The 12,575-nt window shown below is 38.8% G+C and overlaps 1 long non-coding RNA gene across 11 annotated transcripts in view; it reads right to left on the bottom strand.

Moving 5' to 3' along the window:
* Positions 1–12,575, bottom strand: part of LOC102302168 — a 445,058-nt gene that overhangs the window by 118,366 nt on the left and 314,117 nt on the right. For all 11 annotated transcript variants that reach the window (XR_006055031.1, XR_006055030.1, XR_006055032.1 and 8 more), the window contains one exon: positions 8,143–8,216. This is a non-coding gene — a long non-coding RNA (uncharacterized LOC102302168). The remainder of the gene's footprint in view (positions 1–8,142; positions 8,217–12,575) is intronic.

Below are 12,575 nucleotides of genomic sequence, written 5' to 3'. Positions count from 1 at the left end.
GTGAATCGATACAGGGACGTTGAGCCTGTTGCACTTTCTGAGGATCCTTTGATCTGGTGGAGGGACCATGACCATTGCATGAGTTTCACAGAGGTTTTACAATACTGTTCAGTATGTTTTCATTTTTTGAAGTATTTTAAAAGGCAGTTTTTCATTTTCTGATCGGTCAGTTTCTGTCAGTTCACTTGTACATGCTGTGTTAACCTGTGTGTCTCCAAAACACAATAATGGATTTCAGAAAAGCTGTGTGAGACACTATTACTCTGAGGTTTTACTGATGTTTACAAAAGATGTGTTCTATATATACTGGATCCCTGATCCACTTGAAATGTATGTATGAAAATAAATATATACTAATGTTAATTAAAATTTACATTATTGTAACTGCTTTAGTATCTGTTCTTAATTTTGAAATTTATATAATTCATTCACAAAGCTTAGAGGGTTCTTTTGAACCCTCTAAGCTTTCAAAATCGAATCGAATCAAATTGAATCAAATTGAATTGAATCGTGGATCGAATCGATTCTAGAAATCAGTGACGGTGCCCAGCCCTAGTGAGTAGCCTTCAGTAAAAGTAATAAATCACACAGTACATTCATGTAGTTGTAAAAAGCATGACAATATATCAGGTAATCCAAAGTATTCTGAATGTGTTACTGACATTGAGTAACTTAACGGAATATGTTACAAACTACATTTTAACTTACTAACAAATATTTTAAGTTAAAGGCTAAAGTCATTCTTGCTGAGACCAGAAAGAAAGGTTTAGACTACATTAGTCCAACCAGGATCCAGTGTAGCAGTGCATAAAGAAAAATGACACCTAAACTGATTTTTTTGCAGCATCTTTCTTTCATTTGTGGACATGCTGTGACCAGATGACGCGTGTTGTTCCTGTATCTGAGGTTTGTTGCTCTAGATTTTCCAGCTGCCTTCTAAATGTATAAGTGGATGTTACGTGAGCTATTAAAGTTGTTTTTTATAACTCTAGTGCAAAGGTGAAATTTAGCTAGTGCTGCTAAAGAGCATCATCATCTTACAGTCAGACCTGGACCACTCAAACTTAAGCCCACTACTATTAACATACCACAGTATGTTTAAAGTATTTGGCGTTTTGCACAGTTATCATATTTCAGTTTGTTTTTCAGTCATTTCACATTATACAGTGGCCAGTTAAATTCAGTAATCATGTACAGATCGGATCAATTTCTGATTAATTACGTTTAAAAAGGGAAACTTAACTTTCAGGTTTCAGGTAGCAAAGCTCACACTGAGCAGTCCTTATCTTAGAAGTAATGTGTAATCTACCTCGCTTGTCCTCTCTTTCTTACAGTGAGGTGATATTAACAATTTCTTTCCCTCTTTGGAAAATACAGCAGCTATGCCACTGGCTAGCAACACTGACTATGTGCCAAGGTGAACAGAAAAGGCTGTGTTTAGTGTATTACTTGAGCTGTTTAAACATGTACCTGTACTTTCTCAGGTAACATGACCACTGATATCAGCAGCATGAAAAATGACAGACATGAGAAGCAGCAAAAAAGATGTGTGCTGTGTGCAAAGGTGGGATATTATTTTACAATTTGTTGCCTCTCTTTAAGGCTTGAAGGGTGATCGGACTTCAGCACATGGAAAATTAACTGGCTATTTGTTATTATATATTAAATTCAATTTTGATAACTCGTTAACTGAACGTACCAGAAATGTGTTTCTGCTCACTTTAAACCTCTGCTGTTTTCCACATACTTTACTATGATATATTAACTGAATAGTAAGGATCGCTGAAAAGTTGGAAAATAGAGCTTTTATGGAAAATGTACCTCTTAATAGTTTACTGTTGATGCTTAACATAAATAATCCATTAGTAAAACTTGCACTGCAAAGCTTGCACTTTGCAGCCCCAGTTAAAAGTCAACAAATGGTTCCCTTTTAGTATGCTATATGTTCAGGTAGGTAGATTTTAGCACACAGACAAGTATATACTCTGTGCACTCATCCACACTTGTACGCTAATGCACCCATACACTGTTATATGCAGCACACTGGTACTCTATTTAAACCCACGAAAATGCAGTTGTCAAAGTTTAAAAGGTGTTGCCTTGTGAACCTAATCGCCTGTTTAACAACCTGTGAGGCAAGCTAAACTAGGACACACACACACATGCACACAGAAAGATACACCATGTGGTGCAGCACAAATGTACGTGCCAAGGGCTATATCAAATCATTCCAGAAAATTTGACAGCACGTCTCATAATAACAAACATAAATAAGGAAATGGGGGCAATGGAAAACACATTAATACACATGACATGGAAAACGCATGAATTACATATCACTCTGGAAAACTTTATCTCAGTATGTAAATATAAGCTGGAAGTGTATTTTTCTAAGCAAGATTCATAGGATTAGGGAAAACTGCAGCACATCCCATCGTATGCCACCATGCCTTTCTTAACAAAGGAACATAGCTTTGAACCGAGGTTCTCCTGTGTCAGCACCTTTAAAGACAAAGTTTACCAGTGTTATCACTGTTAACTGAAAGGTATTTTGCTGCTGATACAGCTTGAGTGAAATCAATAACCATTTAGTAAATTATGTGATCATGCCAAATTTGATGAGTCTCTTACAGACTTAAATTAGCTACATCCCCTCCCGCCCACACCGAGGAGCTTGTCTTGTCTGGCGAGATGCCAATTAATAATTGCTAAGTAATAATGTATATTACAGTATGCAAATATGCTTTCTATTCAGATACTGTCATTAAATTGTATGCACTTAACTATCTGTTCAAGGGAGATACTGAGTCTGTATTTGATAGATTCATATTTTAGTCAAAGTAATTAAGCACCATTTGTAGTTGATTAGATGGACTTGCTGTATGCGGCATAAAAATAATTTACAGTTTTACAAGGTTTTTTTTTTCTCTTTGGGTTTCTTTGAAAGGTTGTTGAACAAAGTGTTTTAATGCTGCCAAAATTAGGCATAGTTGTCAAAGCAACACGGATTTGATGGGCTTTCGGTGTATCACGCGGATGCTCAATGGGATTGGGATCTGAGGAGTTTGCCTCGAAGGCCTTGGGCTCTTTGTTGTGATTCTCGACCAAATCTAGAGCAGTTTTTGTTTCTGTGTCCATATGTGTGTGTGTGTGTGAGAGAGAGAGAGAGAGAGAGACAGCAGATTGTTATTTGGGTTTGTGGGGTTCTTGGTCTGCAATGTTTAGGTGGGTAAAAGCATGCATGACTGAAAAATTTTGCGAATGACTAAATGTAGCCAATTTTACATTCAATACCAACTTCTCGTGCACCTCATGTCAGCCAATATCAAATGGGAAAACTGGGTTTATCTGTCATGGTCATGAATACTTCAAAATTTTGTATCCTATCACAAGATTATGAAGCTAGTAATGTTTAGTTTTTGGCTATTGGACTGTGGCTGACTTTATTTTCAACACAGGTGCTATTTTTTAATCATGCTGTAGAAGTCCTGTTATGTCTCCTTGTACTTGTGCATCTGTGATGGGTGATGGACATCCTTTAGTAATCCTTTGGAAAAGTTCCAGAGAGTCAAATCTTTCAACTGGGGCAGGACATGAGCAAAGGTTTTGCTGATGTTGCCAAAAACATGTCTGTTTTCTGTCAGGGCACTTGGCATTTTTAGCATTTTGAGTGTATTTTGTATGTCTGATTTCTTATGATGTATCAGACTAATGGTAAGTTCTAGTGTTATTATTAGCATGTGTTAGTTAGGTTTTGTTTAATTAAAGTTTAATCCATGCTTCCTTGTTTATGTGTCGTTTTCGAGTTATGTCTTGTTCCCCTTCTCTGTTTCCATGTTCCTCTCCTTGTGTGTCATCTGCCCAGTCTGCTATGTGTTTCATGTCTGTGTTGTCCATGTCACGTTGTCACAGTCTTCATCTCATTATATTTCATTATATTGTTTTATTTTGAGTCTCGTGTTTCTATGTTCAGTGAGTTTAGTTTTGCTGTGGGGTCGTATTCATTTGTGTGTTCCCCACGTGTTTCTACTTCGCTTATTACCCTTCTGTGTATTTAAGTCCTCTGTCTTCCTTTGTTCACTGTCAGATCGTCTGTTTAGTTCTCATTATGTTTCCATGCCTCCATGTTTTTATAATGATCAAGGTGTTGTTCTTTGTCTCTTGTGTTTAACATTTAGTTTTTCCTAGTTTAGTCCCAGTTAGTTTTGCCTCAGTGTGCATCTGCCTTTGTTTTGTACCTTTTACCAGCCACAAACAAACAGCTCAGCTTGCATCTGGGTCCTCGTCCTCCCTCCACACAGTCTGCCAGTGCAAACCATGAAGGTTTTCAGTGTGATCTATCCTGGTAGATGATGGCCCACGCCACACCGGACCGGACTTTCTGCTAAAGGTTCAAGGTTCAAGGTTCTTTATTATTTGTCACATGCATAGTTATACAAGTATAACACACAGTGAAATGTAGCCTGACATGTGCAAAAATTGGGGGGGGGGGGGGGGGGGTGTAGAGGAAGAACATATATATATATATATATATATATATATATATATATATATATATATATATATATATATATATATATATATATAGTATATACACTGGGTGAATGTGCAGTAGTAGCAGCAAGCAGGTGAATTCTGTACATTAATATGAATAGATATCTGACTATTTTACAGGATAGACAATATAAACATATTTAAAATTAAAGGAATTGAAATGTACATTGTGCCTTGGTTTAGTGTCTGGAAGAGTCCTGTCTCAGTCAATTATAGATGACGTGAGAGGGCGGGTGTGTGTGTTCCCTCTAAGACACATCAGGACAGCCTTGTGGATCAATTTACCATTTCAGAATCTAACAACTATTAAAAAAAGTGCCTCGTTTATAGAAGTTCTTTTGGGCTTGGACTAGTTGACTAAAAACTGCTCAGCTAAAGCATTTAAGACTAGTGAAGAAATTCTGGCCACTTTGAAAGGAAAGGTGATGTTCACAAATTGTGGGCAACAGCTATAACTTCCAATATTCTATATTACACGGTGAAATGTACACATCTTTATGATACATATTCAAGCATACTGACCAATCTTTAGTTGTGAGAAATACTGTCTGCCTTCATCTTCAAATACATTCCTCTAGGTTCTGATTCGAGCATTTTCTTGATCACTGTTAAGCTGCTGTCAATATAAAGGAAAACTCTTTTTGAAGATTTTTTTTTTTCATATTAAAAGACCATCAAAGACGATGGATTGTGCCTTTGTAGTCATTTAGTCACTGGGAGGCTTTTAGTGAGAATTCATCTTAACAGCAGGAAGACATGGTGTCAGGTTTACTTTGCATTTAGTGCAAAAAGCACTGACAGCAGAGTAGTTCAGAAAAGAGGAAGGTCTCTTATTAAAGTGTGTTCAAATATATGCAATGTCTGTTCAAATAAAGAGACTTGAGACTCATAAAAGCTATGGCCACCATTACTAACTATCAAGTTGTTTAACTACCTTACAAACAATTTGTGTTTCAAAGACAATAAAGTGGTAGAAGTACTGAAATGCTCCACAGTCAGCTGTGAGTTTTGTATGCATCATCATTTAAGGTTTTCAAGAGGATTGAAAATGGTAATTGTCTGTAAGATAAAAATTTTGCCACAGCTGGGAGCAAGTAGACAGAAACAGCACTGAATTAGACAATTATTATCTACACAACAGCAAAACTTATTTTTAGTCAGTCAAAGCAATTAAATAAAAAATTGTTTAAAAACAAAAACAAAAAAGGCAATTCAAAAGAACTTGACTCATCAAAATAATTCAGCAAACTTAACAAATTAAAACATTTCCTAGTCCTTCTGCTACCTGCATGTCTTTCTCCTAGTATTAGTGGTAGTTTCCTTAAGGTTGGCTCCACAACTGTGCTAAAAAAGTCATACTTTATGGCAGAAATAAATACATCTAAGGCCTGATTTCCAGTCTTCCACTTCCCCAAAGTTAGCACCCAGTTTAATGCTACAATGAATTATAGATATGCCTTAGTAACAAAGCTAGGTAGCGAGCAATAGTGTTGGCTGGTATGTTCAAATACAGTCTTGAGCATTATAGAAACAGTCAGGATGGCTAGAAAGTCAAACTCAAAGCTCTGAAATGGAAGTCCAAACTGGCAGATGACACTGTGGCTTTGTCCATATACAGTTTGCGCTCTCCACTTTTTCTTTGTCAGTCTAGTCATCAGTCAAGTTTATGACTCCAGAAAATCCCTATGTAGCCACTAAACAGATATATTCACAGAAGGTGTGGGAGAAGAAAATGAACACAAAATCCAACACAGAATATACACAACCGAAACTCAATTGCCGCTTGGAATGAATGATGAAGAGGAACGTGCTCGTCCATTACTCATGATGCAGGACTGTCTCTTCTCGCTTTGCAATCGGACATGAGTTTGCAGTCTGAATTACAGCCCTTTAAAAAACACTTTCAAGCCCTACCTGTGACCCGTGCTTACAGTATTAGCCCGATGGGACTGCTGTTTGCCTACTTTATTGCTTGGTTCGTCATTTTCTGAGGCTTTTGGCCGGCATTTCTGTGAAGGCTCCCCAAAATACACATGCAGGCTTGATTGTGTGGGCGCCACCTCGGTGATTGCCTATTTAGTGAGTAATTATCCCTGTCTTTCTCACTCTCAGCCAACACAAGCGCTGATTGAGTTCCTCTCATTGTGGGTAATGTCTTATTTATCATAAGAGGCCAGTGTGAGTTTTGTAGAAAGAAAAAGCACAAAGCATAGTCATCTGCAGCTATGGAAGATAAGGGCGACAAAACAAAACAAACAAAACAGCAGGTTAATATATTCTTAAAATGGCTTGGCATCGGGGAATGAAACTTTGCAAGTTCCAGAAAATACTTTGATTGTGTCATGTTTAAAAAAAAAAACCCAAAACCCCCAAACTGTACGTTTCCATGAGATGTGAAGACCAGTTTATCCCTATTCAAAGAGATACCAGTTGTCAGTGTTAATTTTAGTATCAGAGCACTTTAAATTAGAAGACTAAACTAAATTTAGCTAGCTTTCAGCAAGCATTTCAGAGGCCGCAGCGGGTAGTTTCCTATTCCGGGCACAGTAAAGCTTGGCTGTTGCCACCGCCGCTCTGCAGCTAATCTGTTTCTCTGTGTTTATTAGTAAATCAAAAGTCTAATCAGCTCTGAAGCTGCAGAGTAGAGGAGAGGAAGAGCACAGAGGAGGAGGTGGAGGAGGTATGGGCTATTTTTCAATCTAATGGCCAATTAAGATCAGGCTAAACGAGGAGGCAGGAGAGCATTGTCTTGTGCAGACCTCATTGAGACTCTAATAAAATGTCAAAATACCACCTTTCTCCTACAAACACACACACTTTGTCTTTGGATCACTGTCTTAATCTCCTTCATTCAATCTCTTTTTCCTTTGCGTGAACTCTGCCTAATTTTTTGCTTCTCTTTTGTCTTTGTCATTCTTCTCAAAATACACAAACATTCCCAGTGTTGCACAGAAAAGAAAAAATCCCCCTGCCTATTTTTTTTTCTGTTGCTCCTTCTCTAGCTGCCGTTCTTGCACTCCCACACACTGGATTCCCTCTCATCTCTTTTTTATTTAGAAGGGCAAAGACAGAGAGAAAAGGAGACGAAAAAAATAGAGCTATAGATTTGAGCTGCATACTGTATCAATTTTGCCCAGTCTAAATGACCTAAATAAGGAACTCAATACTGCAGGGTCTGAATAGGAGGGCTTAGTCCACATATTTATTGAATCCAGCCTTTTTGTCCAGTGCCAGCGCACTCTGTGGTTTTAGACTCCACTCCAGTGATCCAATGTGGAATGGAAATCCGATCTCCCTCCCTCTTTCGCTCTTTCTTTTTCTCATTCTCAGTTTGTTTTTTTTTCTGTTCTTCTTCCACCAAGCTCAGGCTTGGCAGCACAGAGATGGAGGGAGGATGGTGGAGAAAGATAAAAAAGAAAAGAAACAAACAGAAGAAAAAAACAAGAGAGCTGCGGCACCAGTGACACCACACACAGGTGATGCCACAAGTGCAAGCGCAACATAAAGAGCTGCTATACTACTGTCTACTGTAACATGTCATAATTTAACATTGGTTCATATTGATTTTTATGAAATGTTCTCACTTACTTGTCTGTGCTGGCTCGATCTGTGCTCTTTCCAGTGCTCGGGGAGGACATCAGAGAAGGAAAACCGCTCAACCACTGCAAAGAAAAAAAAAATGTGCATGCATTAGTACTGCATTACTGTTATACTGCATGTTTTTACACCAGAAGTGGAATTTGAGCCAGAGCTAATTGTTTAGTAGGTCCCTTGGTCCCCAGTGACAAAACTTTAGTATATAAGGGCACGAGTAGTCCGCCAGGGAACTGAGCGAATGCTGCAATGCTTGACTTTAAGTCACAGCGTTATCTACTCCTAAACCTAAGCAAGTTGTTTTCATCATTCAACATCAACAAAAATTGAGTGAAAATAACATAAATGCAAAATTACAAGTGGAGTTCTCATGTAGTCTTTCACACAGTGCACACATACAGTGAGTTTCAAGAGGAAAACGTCTCAAATCGAACACTCTGAGTTGTACATTTAACAAAAAGGATGTTTACAGCATCTTATGATTGTTATGCTAGCTACTGCATTTGTGAACATCTGGAACTTGCCACAATTCTCTGACCACATATTTTACTAAATTCTTTTACAGTGGAGATGAGAAGTTGTCACGCGTAAACACTAAACACACAAGAAAATGTGGGATTTTAGCCCTACCTAAAAGGTAGCTAGCACTGGTGGCATCAGTGCTGATGTCTCTGAGAGAAAACCAGCATGCTAAAGCCCTGAGGCAACTGTTGTTGTGATTTGGTGCTTTCTAAATAAAATGAACATGAATTGAATTTAAACAAGCTGTCCCTTGCTCTTCTTTTCATTGCTATGAGTTATTGTACTCATGCACAGATATGTGTAACAAGTAAATGTGTAAATTACCAGAAAAAGTTTTGTCTTGCAAGCCATCTTGGCTAACATATTCGATGTAGGAGTTAGATTGGAGTGTGAAGAAAGTATCAAAAATACATTTAGAAAATAAAAACTCCTTTAACATATTACCAGTGAAAGCCTTGATGACTGAGCGGGAACCTCAACTCCAGCCACTGAGACTGAACAGGCTCAACCACAATCTATAAGTGATGACTTTTAACCAGATAAGTAAAGTTTAGTCCACGGTTTTGATAAATACACCCCCTCAGTTTTCCATTAATGATGTTAACCCCCCCTGTAGACTTTTTATTTCATGGCTTTTCATTCAGCTGAGATTTTATTTTATTTTTTTACATTCTATTAATATATTTAATATGGTGTATTTAATCAATGCGGAGGTCTGGTTTTCTAGGTTTATTAAAAGCTCGTTTTAGACACACTGTAAACTTGACTTTATAGAATGTGACACATTGAAAAAATAAATAATAAAGAGCTCAACTTTAAACATCAGCAGCAATAATAGTAATCTATAAAAGACTGGGGAGAAGTGGAGACCATTTGTCTGTAAGAATAGCTACTTTTCTCTCTCTCTCTCTCTTTTTTTTTAGCAATAATAAACTGTGTATATAATGGTAAATGGCCTGTATTTGTGTTGGGCTTTTACTAGTCCCCACTAGGGACCCCAAAGCCCTTTACATACCCAGTCATCCACCCATTCACACACTGGTGGAGGCAAGCTACAGTTGTAGCCACAGCTGCCCTGGGGCAGACTGACAGAAGCGAGGCTGCCATATCACGCCATCGGCCCTTCTGGCCAGCACCAGTAGGTGAAGTGTCTTGCCCAAGGACACAACGACCGAGACTGTCCGAGCCAGGGCTCGAACCAGTAACCTTCCGATTGCAAGGCGAACTCCCAACTCTTGAGCCACGATCGCCCTGTGTAGCATCGGTACTTAGTAAAGGAACAGCTCTAAAAAAATTCCACCACAGCTCATCATTCTCAGCCGTTGTGTTTCTAACGGTAAATATTTTAATCACTATAAAAGTAATGATATTTCAGACTTCTCGAGGCAGGAAAGAGTGCACAGAGGTGAAGATGTGCAGAGAAAGTGTATAAAAGAATAAAAGACAGACAGCACAAAGTGTTTTTTCAATCTTTACTTTTTTTCTTTTCGTTTGTGTTAAACTTTTTTTGGAGTTTCTGGGTGTGTGTGCTTAAGGCAAACAAACAATCAAGGATTTAACTGAAAAGTCAAGGAATCACCCAAACTACTCTGCTTCATCCCGGCAACTACTTGTTGACACGTGACAGTCAGTCCACACAGCAGCTGCTGAAAAATTGCATCCTGGACTAGAAAGTGGTTTCACAGTCACTCAGCCAAATGACACTGTTGAGCCTCACAGCCAGCATTGCTGAGAAAGAAACTTAATGTATTTCTACAGTTTCATCACCATGAATTGATCTACTGAAACGAATCAAAATCACTCCCACAGAACAGCAAAACCACAGCCACACTGTTTCTATGAACATTAGAGCCCAAATCAACAAGTGGTATCTGGCCACTGCTCCATCGCCTCCAGCACTAAAACTGTGTGTAATATGCAGCCTCAGTCGACTTATACGTTTCAGTGTTTAGAACCCCACAGGAGGGAAGGAAGTTCTTCGAAAAACAGGTTTTATGTTTCTAATTTCTATTTGTATGAAAATGAAGTTTTTAATTGATTTCTTTATCCAGTGAGTTTTCAAAGTCTCTTATAGGCCCAATGGGTCACAGACTTCTCTCAGCCGACAGACCAGTCATAATCCTTCAGTTGTAGTCAAATCCACCAAATTTGAGCTGGAGTGTCTTCCCAAGATGGCAGCAACTTGGTTTGGTGCAGCTGCAAAGTTTGAGAGTTTCCCGTCGTAACCAGATACTATTAGAACAATATGAATGATGGATTTGCTTTAAAAGTAACCGAAACTTCAGCAAGCTTAAAAAAAATACTGCACAAAGTAGTAATTTGGTCCTAGATGGAGGTGACAAAGGGGGTCATCTTGGCATGTCCTTTTATATATGTGTGTATGTGACTTTGTGCATGTCTGTGTGTGCGTATGTGACCTTTTTAAGATCCAGCAAAACTGCTAAACACACTCCCTCTGTGCCTGTCATTTACAGGTTGGCTATCGACATCTTAGAGTCTGAGCTCAGGGGATCAGCGCTCACATGCCAGCATGCTACACATGTGGGGTCTGCATCAAGACGCACACGCATTTCCACGAAACACACTCACGTAGAAGCCAGTTGCTCGAAGCATATAGACAAAGAAGAAAACCATCACAATCTGTCGATGTAAACTCCGTGGTATTAGTGCCACTGCTTGCATGTGGAACTGATTGCTGCTGAAATGCTGTCAAAGATTAGGATGCTAGAATATCCTTTTCCATTGTGTCTTACTGACGTAGGATCACGAGAAAGCACTTCACCGGATCGGCACATCTGCTTTTGGTATTTATTTTTGGGGGGTTCAGAAGGGCATGCACCCAATTAAAATCAATAACTGCATTCACTTCAGCAAAGCCTGCTGGCAGACTCATGCAATCAAAAAGCATGCGGACAGCTGATCCCTGCAACAGCTACAGGCTACCACATGTCCCTGCATGTCAGAAAAACAATGGAAATCACTTCTGTCATGTCCTCAGGCTTTGGCCTCTCCGAGCTTTGTCTTTCAGACCAGGTTAACGTGTAAACATCACCCACCCCCCTCTCCTGGTCAACATCTTTGCTTGCTAGCGTCACCTTTGCATGGAAGTGATCATGAAACGTACGCCCACATACGGCAGACTGTTAAAATACCTTGAGGGGGTAATCTTGCCTTGGAAACCTCACATAAGCTCCTTATCACAACACATTAGGAAGAGAAGAGGAGGGGAGCGCTAGTGTCAGCTGTCGGGCCCTGTTGGAGAAGGTGAGCCAGGCTGACTGTGACAGGTCAGTGAACATCGCTAGCCAAAGGCTTAGGAGGGCAAATGAAGACGCATACTGCCGTCATTTGGTTTCAACCCTGTCTCCTAATTGTAATGCATAACTTTTTCTTTTAATGAGGCATCACGAGGGAACACAAATTAGACTTTAAGGATACAAGGTGTTATTTCTCGTACAGATTATATCTCCTGAGCCACTTTAACTTTGGGTTGTTAAACTAGAACTGACTCAATAAAATCAACATGTACTGGATAGTATTCTATCAAAACAAAACCACTCAATTTTTATGTCATTAACATGCTCTCAGCTCACAGTTCTTTTATTTTTCATGGGACTGGATGTACCGGCCTGAATGAACTTCATAAATGTGAGTCATTACCAAGCAGACAGAAAACGGACATGAAAACTTTCCAATATGAGTTGTTGCGGTTGTGTGTCCAAAAACAAAGATATCAAAAGTATCTGCTTCTGGTAGATTTTGGTTGTGTAACACTTTTCATTCTTATTTTTGTTAAATACGAATAAAACTAACTAATCTAACTATGACCAAAAAAGTAATAAGTGACTATGTAGTGTTATAACTTGTGCAGCATGTTCAGACACCTAATTAGTTATTGTTTCACT

The sequence above is a fragment of the Haplochromis burtoni genome, unplaced genomic scaffold, assembly GCF_018398535.1.
Source record: "Haplochromis burtoni strain Fernald_Lab_line unplaced genomic scaffold, NCSU_Asbu1 Contig_196, whole genome shotgun sequence".
Taxonomy (NCBI): domain Eukaryota; kingdom Metazoa; phylum Chordata; class Actinopteri; order Cichliformes; family Cichlidae; genus Haplochromis; species Haplochromis burtoni.
Note: the sequence above shows the minus strand (reverse complement) of the source record. Positions and strands in the feature narration are given on the sequence as shown.